Consider the following 13,466-nt stretch of genomic DNA (forward strand, 5'->3'; position numbering starts at 1 on the left):
ATAATTATTCACGGGTGGCTTAGTCACTAATGGCTTCTTTTAACCTGATAACAACTATCCTCTGAAACACTTAAATCTCCTCTCTAAACTTCGTCTCACCTTTATTTATATCTCAAGCGCTCACCATTTACTATAGCTCTCGAATCCATCCTCGTAGGTACAATCGCTTCATAGGACAAGTTCTAAACTGGAGGTATAGAACATGATGTAGGGTAAACTAAAGAGATACACTCACAACCGAATATCCAGTGAAACAAGAATAAACAGATGGAGGTTCTTAAATAGGTAGTCTCATATCAAGAGGTGGTAGAATAGCGTAGAATAGCTTGAAGGGGTGCAACTGTCATAACAGAAGGTAATACCATTAATACTGATGAAATAACAAGGTGCGAATCAAATATAGGAAAAGATGACGATCCTCGAACGGAAAGCTCCAAACAATCAGATGATGCATGGAAATCAGGATCTGCCATTGCCGTTGTCTGGAAATCACGTCGCAAGCTAAGAATCCCGAATCGCAACACGAACCATGCCGGAGACCTACTATATAGTCGTACTCATCCTCACGATATCTTATCTTTCTATTTCCTATTCCTAATCCTAACCCTCTACCCAATCCCGACAATCCAGGCTTGTTTCAGTGACTTATAACATGTAGCTCTGATACCAACCTGTGTCGCCCTCCAAACCCGGGTCAGAAGTTTGGGGTCCACAACACATACACAATATATAAACCTGTATAAGAGATATTATTTATAATGACCCTGCTTCACAAAACCACGGATCCCAACAGGTTACAGTATGAAAACAAGCCACAACCTTAACTTTTATTACAACGTACCAAATTCCCCTTTTATTTAATTTATAACTGATAATAAAAGTATTCTTATAATTAGACTATCTCTCTACTGCATGAAGCTTCTGCTAGCTCGATCCAACTCAACTGGAACCTTAGCCCGCACTTTGGACTGAGGAACTTCACTATCATCCATATCATTTTCAACTGTAACATATATAAAAAGATTCGCAAGAGTGAGCTAACTAGCTCAGCAAGTCATGATAACGATAACTGAGGTTAAACAATAATCAAATGAGATGATACAAAGGAATCAAGTTTCTTTTTAACTAATCACCGGAATTGGATATTCATTTTAAGTTTTAAAAACCAAGGTTAGGCTGCTGATCAGTCACGCACTAACCCCGAGCAAGCACACAACACTGCTCTAATTACTGGATCCAAGGTACACATTGGCCTAACTTGACCATTGGTATGGTCTGACCACGAATCTGGTCCACATGTATAAAAACTATCCAATCCTAAAGCAGTTCAATATGATAAACAATATAATTCGATAAAACAAGATCATAATCAATGATGGTTAAACACTTGAACAAAAACGTAAAGAAACTCATGGATATCTCAAGGGTATATCAGGGTATGTATAAGAAATGGTTTTCAGTTTGTACAAGGGTCAGCTATTAGACCAGTAATGATTTTTCAGGATATGGTTCTTTGATGTTATAAAGAATGATTGGAGTATAAAAGTTTCTGTGTTTTCAAATCATTCTCTTTCAGTGTTTGGTGTTTGGTAGTTATACTTTTGAAGAGTAGTATTATATTTGTATGGTTTGGTGTCTGAGGATCAACAAAGGACGATTTACAAAGAATAATGTTTACGGCTCAAGATCAAGAAAGAGTCATGGTTTAAGGGTAAATAGTTTGAAGCATATGCATTATAAAACAGGAGTTATGTTTAATAATAGCAACATGTTATGAAACAGTTCGAAAACATTGGTAATATATCTTGAAGAAAAGTTCAGAAATACTTGCCTTACAAGGCGTTACAACTATTAATGATCAACTCTGAGTCGACTCTGTTGCTCAGGCTTTAACGTCCAACCACTAGATCCCATTGGGTTCGACTTCGACACTCAGGTCTTTCTGTAGAAACTCTACTGAGCTCTTCGACTGACCACTAGGTTATCTTTAGTCCATCGTCCACTTTCAGGTTCCCGATTATAACCTACAGGGTTGAAATGCCCTACGTTAGGCGTCTAGGTATGCTTGACATATCCTCGATACTAATTCTTACCCAACGATATTCAAACCCGACTCGTAATTATTCATATTAGAATAACACAGAAAATAATTAGGGTTCACATTCTCGAATCGATTCAGTGTTCGTTTTCAGAAAATATGCATACTCGTCATTTTACGAAATTAGGATTACTGTGTTTTGGATAAAACATACAACACAACATACAATCAGGTTCTGTATAAAACATACGTATATATATTTACTTATACTCGCTCGACGTCCCTATAATCCTCGGATACGCTTCCGTATTTCCGTAGTTTAATTTTCCGGAAATCGGACAGCGTCCCCTTTGTTTATCGGACTACCCGTCGAAACATCCATCGACGTTAATTCAATAACGACAATCCAATTTACAACAACCACAATCAATCCAATCATAATTCGTCAACTAAATTAAGTACTCGACTTTAATGTAAAATCAAATTCTCGTTTCAAAGATAATCTAACAAACTAATTTATTTATTTTAAAATATTAGGTTTCAGAATAAATTCATCATCGCCCACCGTCGACTCGTCGAAGCTCATCGCCGATGGCGATAAAATTTGCGGGTTCTAAAATATTTTTCCCGCATAAATTTATTTTTTTCACAAAATTCACTCAAATAATCTTCCTGCAGAAAAATTAAATAATTAATAAATGAAAGAATCCCAGAACAGACGTGTGTCACCATGCACTCAATATTGCAGCAACGACCACAAGAACACAGAAACGACCCGAACAAATCGGAACAAACGAACACAGGACACCATACTACCCACTCGCAAATTGAACACACACATACACAGACTAAACACACTCACATAGAGCACATACGCACATATTCGGGCATAATCCTCCCAACGTCGCCTCTCCGGCGAACCGGCGGCAACAGGAGGCCGGAAAATAACGAAGAACGGCGGCATATATACATACACATATACTGTATACACATACACCATACTGGAGAAACAAGGTTGGAAAAGAAATGAAATCGGAACTCGCATGGCTGCCTTACTAGAATCACAAACACGAGGAGGAAATAATTCGGCGAGAGGATATAACCCCTCCCCCGTGTGCGTGCTTATGTGTTTTTATCTGTATTTTAGTTTATTCTCCCCTTTCAGTTAAACCCACAAGCGAACAACACGTGGCCCAGATTGCATATAAATTGAACACGTAGCCTAAAAGATAAATATAACCTTTCGGCAGCCCGATTTTTAATCTGAAGTTCAATTTTAGCAAACCGAGTCGTGCTTAAAACAGATTCAGGAAATCACGGAAACAGTTTTAAAATTTTCGAAAAATCGCGAAACTAATAAAATAAAATTTTCATAATTTTTAAAGCATTTTTAAAACGTAACTCGTACTCGCAATCCACAATTAACGAAACGAGTTGCACTTAAAACAATTTCAGAAAATCACGAAAATAATCTTATGTTTTTATAAATATCCCGAAGTAAATAAAACGTAAATTTCATAATTTTAACAAAATTTTTGAAATGCCACTTATACCCGCTTTTATCAATAAAACGAAACAACGCGCGGGTAAAATTAATCCCAAAAATTTCCAAAATAATTTTAAAATTCTCAGAATATTTCAAACTTCAATAAATATGAGTTTCGTAATTTTTGAAGAATTTTAGAAATAAATATGGATTTTACAAATAAAAGTAATCAGAAAATCATACAGGGCTAAATAATTAATGAAATATTGATTTCTAAATTTTATAAAATCTCAAAAATAAATATTGTAATTGTAAAATCACAAAAACAATTTTAAAGACATTCCAAATATTTATGCAAATAAATTTGTAATGAATTCACTTTTAAAAGTGCAAACAATTCAATATACTCAATAATTAACTACATGAACCACCTTGTTGTTAGGGCGAAAACATGCACTAATATTCACGCAAGTATACGCGTTCGCAAGTAATATAGAATACTTTCTAGTTCGTTCCCTCAGAGACTCAGACTAAGTTATTGTCTAATTAAACTCACTCACCAATGTATGACTACTTCTCAATGTTAAGATAATAACACTTAAAATTGTTGATTAAATATTAACAATAATTAACTACTTAATTAACCACTTAACTAACACTTCAATTTATCAATAATAAAACACTCATGAGATCACAACTTCATTATTACTTCCTTCTATAGCCATTGTTATTACCTTTAGCATGTGACAGTGATGACATTAATCGAATAACACGAAACTGATAAAAGCCAACTTTCATTGTACTAATACCATTCTACCAAGCATCCACAATTAAGATAGAAGTTGAATAGTCATCAATCATGTTGAGTTCCTATATGTCTACAGAAATTGACAACACAACGATTTATGCACAAGTTATCCCTTTTGATTACATAGGGCAAATAAAACTGTTAGAGTTACCCACTAATCATGCACAACGTACATGAACCTATGCTAGCATGGCAAGTTCTAAATCTCAAGATCCACCGTCGCTTAACAAGAGATTAACACCCTATCTTATATGTTCGCGATGCACATAAGACGAATACGCACAACCAATACTAGATATCATGCAATCATCACACACTAAAGTATTAAACAATTAACTAAAGAATTCCATAATAAATCCGTTGCAACCCCATGATCATGATTAGCCCATAATAGAACTTATCGCCATCATGGGTTCATATGAAATCATGATAAACAACACAAGAAAATAATAAATAAACTAATTATATTAAAACAGAGTACGTCACAAGAGTAAATAAGTCAAAGCAAGAAAACTAGCATCCAACGTTACAACGAAACAAGAATCACAAGAAAATATGCTTCCTCTTCGCTGCAGTGTGCTAAATCGGTCTTCTTCCTTATCTCCTTCGCTTCTTGCGCCAAACACAATCTAAAACATAATCTCCTTCATATTCTCTATGAAAACGTCTCAAATCTACTTATATAATAGTCCCATAAAACTCAGATTACATAGAAGTTGGAAGCCAAACAGAAGTAGAAGTCTAAAATAATTCAGCTTTTTCCCCGACCCTGCGCGGCCGCTCAGCATTTCTGCACGGGCGCGCAAGGCTGTTGCGCGGCCGCTCAGCATTGCTGCGCGGGCGCGCAGGACCCTACTGGAAAAATTCCAGGTTTGCTCCGTTTCTTCGCCGTAATCTGCCCGTTCTTTTCCTCTCGCAATGGTGAACACATGCCAAGGCTTATTCTTGATGATTCCTCCTCCGAAATGCAACTAATACCCTGAAATGCATAAACACTAGAAAAACGCATCAAATACACAAAATACTTGATTTCAAGACACCAATTTAAGCCATTTTAAGACGTTCTAAGTGGTATAAAATGCCACTTATCACACCCCCAAACTTAAATCGATGCTTGTCCTCAAGCATCACAGACTCAAAACAAATAAAAATATGCATGAATGCAATCTATATGAAAATATAACGATCCCCCTTACTACAATTAACCAACCAAATTTTCACGTCTCAACGAATGCAGTTAGACACTAAAGATCAATAAACTCATGCAAACGGACATACAGCCAGAAACGTGGTGTGTGCAAATGCTTAACAGATATGCTTCGGAACTAGACCAATTACTATGACTAGACTATCCTCAAGGCAATCCTACGATTATACAAAGAATAAAAATTCTAGGCACAAAGTGATATACAACACTACAAGAACTCTGGAGCTTACTACGGAATCGTGCTTTTTATTTACAACTCAAATGCTTATTTGACCGTGCAATGAGTGAGGTCCACAAAAGACTTATACAATGGTATCCATGTAACGAGCGTTAGGTTAGCGGATCCCAGACTCTAAAAGCCTTAGGTCACTAGGCACAAAGTCCCCTAAGAACTTAATAACTCGAATACCAAAGAGCCCACTCTTGATCAATTATGCAAAATTTTTTTTTTTTTCTTTTCTGAGCAAGTGCGTTTCGCTCCATCTTGCTCAACCCTAGACTACTCGCATAACATGCGAGCCGGCTACTAGCCATTTGACGCCTAGCCACAACTAGCAACAAATTCCATTTTTACTCCATTTTTTTCTTTTTTTTTCATGCCTTTACCACTAAGAACCTATTATCAAATTCTAAGCATAATAAATAGATTATCCTCGAAAATAATCAGATCATAACAACAATCTAGCCCTTAAGCATTCTCTAAGACTTAGTGAAAATACAAGTGCTTCTAGCATGCATATCAACCTACACAACTTAATATCACTTTAATGCTATCACTACACTCGCATCAATATCACAATTCAGTCGATAAATCATTGCAAAAGGGATCATGGTATATGCATGAGCTATATGATATGACAAACAAATAAAGCTATATAAAAAAAAACTATATGGCAAAAATTATGCAACTATATGAACTAACTATCATGAATATGCAGCTATATGACACACACAAAATATTCCTTAACTACCACCCCCAAACTTAAAATCTTCACTGTCCCCAGTGAAGGTAGTAGAAAGGAACACAGGGTATACCTACTCGGAGTCATCATCATCATCACCCTCAGTGGGTGGAGTATCAGGCGGCGGGTATGCAGAGTCCTCACCAAAAACTGGCCACTGGATATTAGCTCCAAGGCCTCAAAAAGTAGTCCCTAACGCAAGAGTGAGCTCCTGAGCAAACCTGCTCTGCGTCTCATACATGGCATCCATCCACCGTGAAAGCCTCCTATACTGGGCATCACCCATCCCAGCACCCTCCTGAGCTCTCGAAGAACCAGCCTCACCACGCCCTGGCCTAGCCATAGTAGCACCTCGTGCTGGACGTCCTCCTGGAAGATGATAACCCAGCCCATGCTCCTCAGGCTCACCACCGGTCCACTCCTGCATCCCATTCAGAGTGCCAGAATCTATCGGAGCTGCTGGCAACTGCAACTGCTCATGAGCCGGCCAGTTCACTCCTACTGCTCGGCATAGCTTCGTAACCGTGGATGCATAAGGGATGTTCATATGCTTTGCTCCCCTCAAAAACTTCAGAATTCCTTGGTAGATAAACTCACCAAGGTCCACATAGTATTCCTCATTCAGAATTCCCCACAACAACTGTGCTCTCTCAATTGTGACCTCGTGTGCATGTGAAGAAGGCAAAATATTAGCACATATAAATGCATTCCATGCACGGGCATACCTGTTCATGGCGATCGCCGAAAAGTGACGATACTAATTATTGGCTGGACTGCGGTTCCAAACTGTGCCCGGTCGATAGAGAGTCGCACAAATCAAATCCAAGTCAAAATCCTCAGCAGTCTTTTCATTCCAGTTCTCCTCCTCGGGCTTCCTCTCTCGCTGTCCAATCACACGGCGAATCGCCGCAGGATGATAATCAACCGTCAGCCCACGAACTACAGAAAACCCATTCTTTTCAGCCTTCACGTTCACGTAGAACTCGCGAACAACACTCATCGGTACTGCTTCGGGTGACTCACAAAAAGTTATCCACCCCTTCTCTGCAATCATGGGCAACAACTCACCATCCCTCCCTGATGGTAAAAACCCCCTCTCCTTCAGAATCGGCTTCCCCAACAGCCTAGTGTACTCCTCCGCAGCTCTGTCAGTTAACCGAGGCCTTGCAGCAGTACCTCTTGATGAATCAGCAGTAGGAACTGTGCTGCTGCTGTCAATAGTGCGTGCTCTCTTGGGTGCCATTGATTTGTGAATAAAAGTGTGTAAGAACTGATTTTTGATGTTTATGAGAGGGTTTAAGTATAGGAAGTTCGTGGGAGATATGTGGGATAGGTGTATGTATATATAGGGTGTGGAGTAGGTTAAATTAGATTAGGAGTGGGGTTGAGGGATAAAATCATGGGGTAATGGGAAAAGAATTTGTGGGTTTATGGGCTGTGATGGGTTTTTGTGTTTTGTTTTTTTTTTTTCTGAACTGTAAAAAATTTTTTGGAACTCGACCCCTGCGCGGCCGCTCAGCATTTCTGCGCGGGCGCGTAGCAAGCTGCGCGGCCGCTCAGCATAGCTGCGCGGGCGCGCAGAGGGTCTCTGGAAATTTTTTTTTTCAGCCCCTGTTTTCTGATTTTTTTGTGTTTTTGGATAGGTTATTAACTTCTAAGGGTTCCTGTAACAACAATTCATGGGTTGCCTCCCACGCAGCGCTTCTTTTTCGTCATTAGCTTGACGTTCCGTACCTTTCTCAAGTAGTCAACAAAATGGCACTAACCACCTCTCGGTTTGCCATGTCCCCATAGTAGTGCTTCAACCGCTGACCGTTAACCTTGAATGCTTGGTCCGAATCATTCTCAAAAATTTCCACCGCTCCATGTGGAAACACAGTTTTGACAATAAAAGGTCCAGACCACCTTGATTTCAACTTCCCAGGAAAAAGTCGGAGCCGAGAGTTGAATAACAGAACTTGTTGCCCTGGCACAAATAACTTAGGATGTAGCTTCCTATCGTGCCACCTCTTCACCTTTTCCTTATATATTTTGTTATTCTCGTACGCTTGAAGTCGAAATTCATCAAGTTCATTAAGCTGAAGCATTCTTTTCTTACCAGCTGCATCTAAATCCAGGTTCAATTTCTTCAATGCCCAGTAGGCCTTATGCTCAAGCTCCGCCGGTAGATGACATCCCTTACCGTACACCAACTGAAACGGTGACATCCCAAGTGGAGTTTTGTATGCTGTTCTGTAAGCCCAAACAGCTTCATCGAGCTTTAAAGACCAATCCTTCCTTGACGGACAAACGACCTTCTCTAGAATGCGCTTTATCTCTCTGTTAGACACTTCCGCTTGACCATTTATTTGCGGATGATAGGCAGTAGCTACTCGATGATTCACATTATAACGCTGCATCATAGAAGTGAACTTACGGTTGCAAAAATGCGATCCTTCATCACTTATGATTACCCGAGGCGCTCCAAACCTTGTGAAAATTTGCTTATGAAGAAAATTTAGTACTACCTTTGCATCATTTGTCGGTAAAGCTTTAACTTCGACCCATTTTGAGACATAATCGACTGCCAGCAAGATGTACTGATTATTGCAAGACGAGATAAAAGGCCCCATGAAATCGATTCCCCATACATCAAAGACCTCAACTTCAAGCATCATATTTAATGGCATCTCATCCTTCCTTGACAAATTTCCCACTATTTGGCAACGATCACACCTTAAAACAAACTGATGAGCATCCTTGAACAAAGTAGGCCAGAAAAAACCTGCTTGCAGAATACGAGCTGTCGTCTTCTCATCTCCATAGTGTCCACCATAAACCGTGGAATGGCAGTCTCGTAATATCCCCTCCGTCTCACAGAACGGGATACATCTCCTGATGATCTGATCAGCTCCCTGTCTAAACAAATATGGTTCATCCCACATATACCACTTCACCTCATGCAGAAACTTCTTCTTTTGAGCGGATGTCAAATTAAGCGGCATTATATTGCTGACAAGATAGTTTACAATATCTGCAAACCATGGTTCTTCCTCCTGAATTGTAAACAACTGCTCATCCGGAAAAGATTCATTGATTAACGTCCTATCTTGTGAAGTAGAATCGGGATTCTCCAACCTAGAGAGATGGTCAGCTACTTGATTCTCAGTACCTTTTCTATCTTTGATCTCTAACTCAAATTCTTGAAGTAAAAGCACCCAACGAATGAGTCTCGGCTTTGAATCCTTCTTAGAAACCAGATAGCGAATAGCTGCATGATCAGTGAATACTGTCACTTTCGTACCAAGCAGATAAGATCGAAATTTCTCAAAGCCAAAGACTATAGCCAAAAGCTCCTTCTCAGTAGTGGTGTAGTTCAATTGGGCCCCATTTAAAGTCTTACTCGCATAGTAGACTACATGGAAGAGATTTTTCTTGCACTGTCCCAGAACTGCACCTACCGCATAGTCACTCGCATCACACATCATCTCAAACGGTTCTGTTCAATCTGGTGCTGTAATAACTGGTGCCGTGATCAAATTCTCCTTGAGAGTCTCGAATGCTGCCAAACATTCATCATCAAATTTGAAAGGCACATCTTTCTCAAGTAAATTGCACAACGGCTTAGATATCTTTGAAAAGTCCTTGATGAATCGCCGATAAAAACCCGCATGACCGAGAAAACTACGGATTCCTTTCACCGAATTAGGTGGGGGGAGATTTTTAATGACTCCCACCTTGGCCTTGTCCACCTCCAGACCTTTGCTAGAGACCTTATGCCCAAGGATAATGCCTTCACGCACCATAAAATGACATTTCTCCCAATTAAGCACCAAATTAGTTTCCACGCATCTTTTGAGTACGGCGCGCAGATTATTCAAACATTCATCATATGAGTGTCCAAAGACGGAGAAGTCATCCATGAACACTTCGACGTTATTTCCAATCATGTCAGAGAATATAGCCATCATACATCTCTGAAAGGTGGCCGGGGCGCCACATAACCCAAACGAAACTCTACGAAAAGCAAATGTGCCAAATGGACAAGTGAAGGTAGTCTTTTCCTGATCCTCTGGTGCAATACAAATCTGATTATACCCGGAATAACCATCTAGAAGACAAAAATACTCATGTCCCGCCAATCTGTCAAGCATTTGATCAATGAATGGGAGAGGGAAGTGATCCTTCCTTGTGGCTTTGTTCAATTTTCTATAATCCATGCATACTCTCCATCCTGTAACTGTTCGAGTAGGGATGAGCTCATTCTTTTCATTTGCGACCACAGTGATACCTCCTTTCTTAGGTACATATTGCACGGGGCTCACCCACGAGCTGTCAGAAATAGGATAAATGATGCCTGCATCTAACCATTTCAGAATTTCTTTCTTCACCACCTCCTTCATGATCGGGTTCAGTCTTCGCTGCTGTTCCACAGTTGGCTTACTACCTTCCTCTAACAGAATTTTATGCATACAATATGAAGGACTTATCCCCTTGATGTCTGCTATGGTCCATCCTATAGCCGATTTGAATTCTCTCAAAATCCTTAAGAGCTTGTCTTCCTCACTACCTGAAAGGTCAGCTGAAATAATAACAGGTAACGTAGATGAATCACCTAAAAAAGCATACCTCAAGTGTTCAGGTAATGGTTTGAGCTCCAAGGTAGGTGCTTCCTCTATTGATGGTTTGAGCTTCCCTTCAGCATTCTTAAGGCCAGAAGTACCAAGAGATTTAAATGGTATGTCGAGCTTTCGCTTCCATGGAGAAGCGTTCAGATATTGTAATTGCTCGTTGCTATCTTCATCATCACTGTCAAAATCCCCCACTAAGGCCTTTTCCAATGCATCAGACATTAGCATGTGATCGAGTTCCGAAGTAACCGCAGAATCAATCACATCCACTTTTAAGCACTCCTCATCTTCTGTAGGGAATTTCATTGCCTTGAATACGTTGAAGGTCACATCCTGATCTTGGACCCGCATAGTAAGTTCCCCTTTTTGCACATCTATCAAGGTACGGCCAGTAGCCAAGAAAGGCCTCCTCAAGATTATGGGAATCTTCTTATCTTCCTCAAAATCCAGAATAACAAAATCAGCAGGAAAGAAGAGCTTATCCACCTTGACGAGCACATCCTCAACTATGCCCCTTGGGTAAGTAATGGAACGGTCCGCCAATTGTAGCGACATGTATGTGGGTTTTAGATCAGGCAGATCCAGCTTTTTAAAGATCGACAACGGCATCAGATTAATGCTTGCTCCCAAATCACAAAGGCATTTGTCAAAAGTTAGATTGCCAATGGTGCAAGGAATGGTGAAGTTTCCTGGATCTTTCAGTTTTGGTGGTAACTTTTGTTGCAGAACCGCGCTGCATTCTTCCGTGAGAGCAACGGTTTCAAGGTCATCCAGTTTCACCTTCCTTGAAAGAATAGTCTTCATAAACTTCGCATAACTAGGCATTTGTTCCAGCGCCTCAGCGAAAGGTATATTGATGTGAAGTTTCTTGAACACCTCCAGAAACTTCCCGAACTGTCTATCCAGCTTTTGTTGCTGCAATCTCTTAGGAAAAGGTGGTGGAGGATAGAGCTGTTTCTCCCCTGTATTAGCCTCAGGCAGAGTGTGTTCAACAGTAGTCTTCTTTGGTTCCTCCACTTTCTCCTTTTGCTTAGATTCTTCATCTCTAACTTCAGCTTCGACTTCTTTTGCCTTTTCAGCATCAGCTACTTTTCCAGACCTTAAGGTAATAGCCTTGACTTGCTCTTTAGCTTCCTTCCTGCCTGGTACTTCCGTGTCACTGGGAAGAGTGCCAGGTTGACGATTGAGCACTGCATTGGCTAATTGACCGATTTGATTTTCCAAGGTCTTGATAGAAACCGCCTGACTCTTGCACAACAGCTTAAGTTCCTCAAAATCAGCACTAGTAGGTGCAGCTGCACTTCCCTGTTGAGGATATGATTGCCTTGTAGCATACTGTTGTGGTTGCTGGAATCCAGGTGGGTTAAACTGTTTACTTACTCCTTGCTGTTATATTGGCTGAATAGCATTCTGATTATTCCCCCAGCTGAAATTTGGATGATTTCTGTTGTTAGGATGATAGGTCCCTGGCACAGGCTGCTGTTGTCGCTGATAATTATTCACATACTGAACAGATTCGTTGACAAGAGAACACTGATCCGTAGCATGAGAACCTGCACAAAGCTCACAAACCATAGCTATTTGATTAACTCCATACGTAGCCAAAGAATCAACCTTCATTGATAGCGCTTGGAGCTGGGCTGCAATAGCGGTGGCTGCATCAACTTCCAGAATACCTGCTACCTTGCCTGACGTCATCCTCTGAGTTGGGTTTTGATGCTCATTTGCAGCCATCGTCTCGATAAGATTATACGCCTCAGTATAGCTTTTAGCCCATAAGGCGCCTCCAGCTGCTGCATCGAGCATGGGCCGAGATTGGGCCCCCAAACCATTATAAAAACCAGTGATTACCATCCAATCCAGCATTCCATGATGTGGACATTTTCTCAACATTTCCTTGTAGCGTTCCCAAGCCTCGCACATAGATTCTGTAGGTTGCTGCGCAAACTGAGTAAGAGCACTCCTCATAGCAGCAGTCTTTGCCATTGGATAAAACTTCACCAGAAACTTTTACGCAAGATCTTGCCACGTAGTGATGGACCCAGCTGGTTCAGAATATAACCAGTCTTTAGCTTTATCCCTCAGTGAGAATGGGAAAAGCCTCAACTTGATAGCCTCATCAGTCACGCCATTATACTTAAAAGTGTTGCAGATCTCGACAAAATTCCTTATGTGCATGTTGGGGTCTTCAGTTGCCGCTCCTCCAAAAGAAACAGAATTCTGCACCATCTGAATAGTGCCTGACTTGATTTCAAAGGTGTTAGCTTGAATAGCCGGATGAAGGATGCTTGACTGAATGTCATCAATTTTAGGCCGAGAAAAATCCATAAGAGCTGGATCAGCTTGAACAATACG

At 40.4% G+C, this 13,466-nt stretch overlaps 1 non-coding gene across 1 annotated transcript; it reads left to right on the top strand.

The window, feature by feature from the left end:
• The first annotated feature begins 12,975 nt into the window (after nt 1-12,975).
• LOC141662586 (small nucleolar RNA R71) lies at nt 12,976-13,082 on the top strand. Its single transcript, XR_012550693.1, has one exon. It is a non-coding gene; the product is annotated as a small nucleolar RNA R71 (small nucleolar RNA).
• Nucleotides 13,083-13,466: the final 384 nt, after the last annotated feature.

The sequence above is a fragment of the Apium graveolens genome, chromosome 5 (genome assembly GCF_009905375.1).
Source record: "Apium graveolens cultivar Ventura chromosome 5, ASM990537v1, whole genome shotgun sequence".
Lineage (NCBI taxonomy): Eukaryota > Viridiplantae > Streptophyta > Magnoliopsida > Apiales > Apiaceae > Apium > Apium graveolens.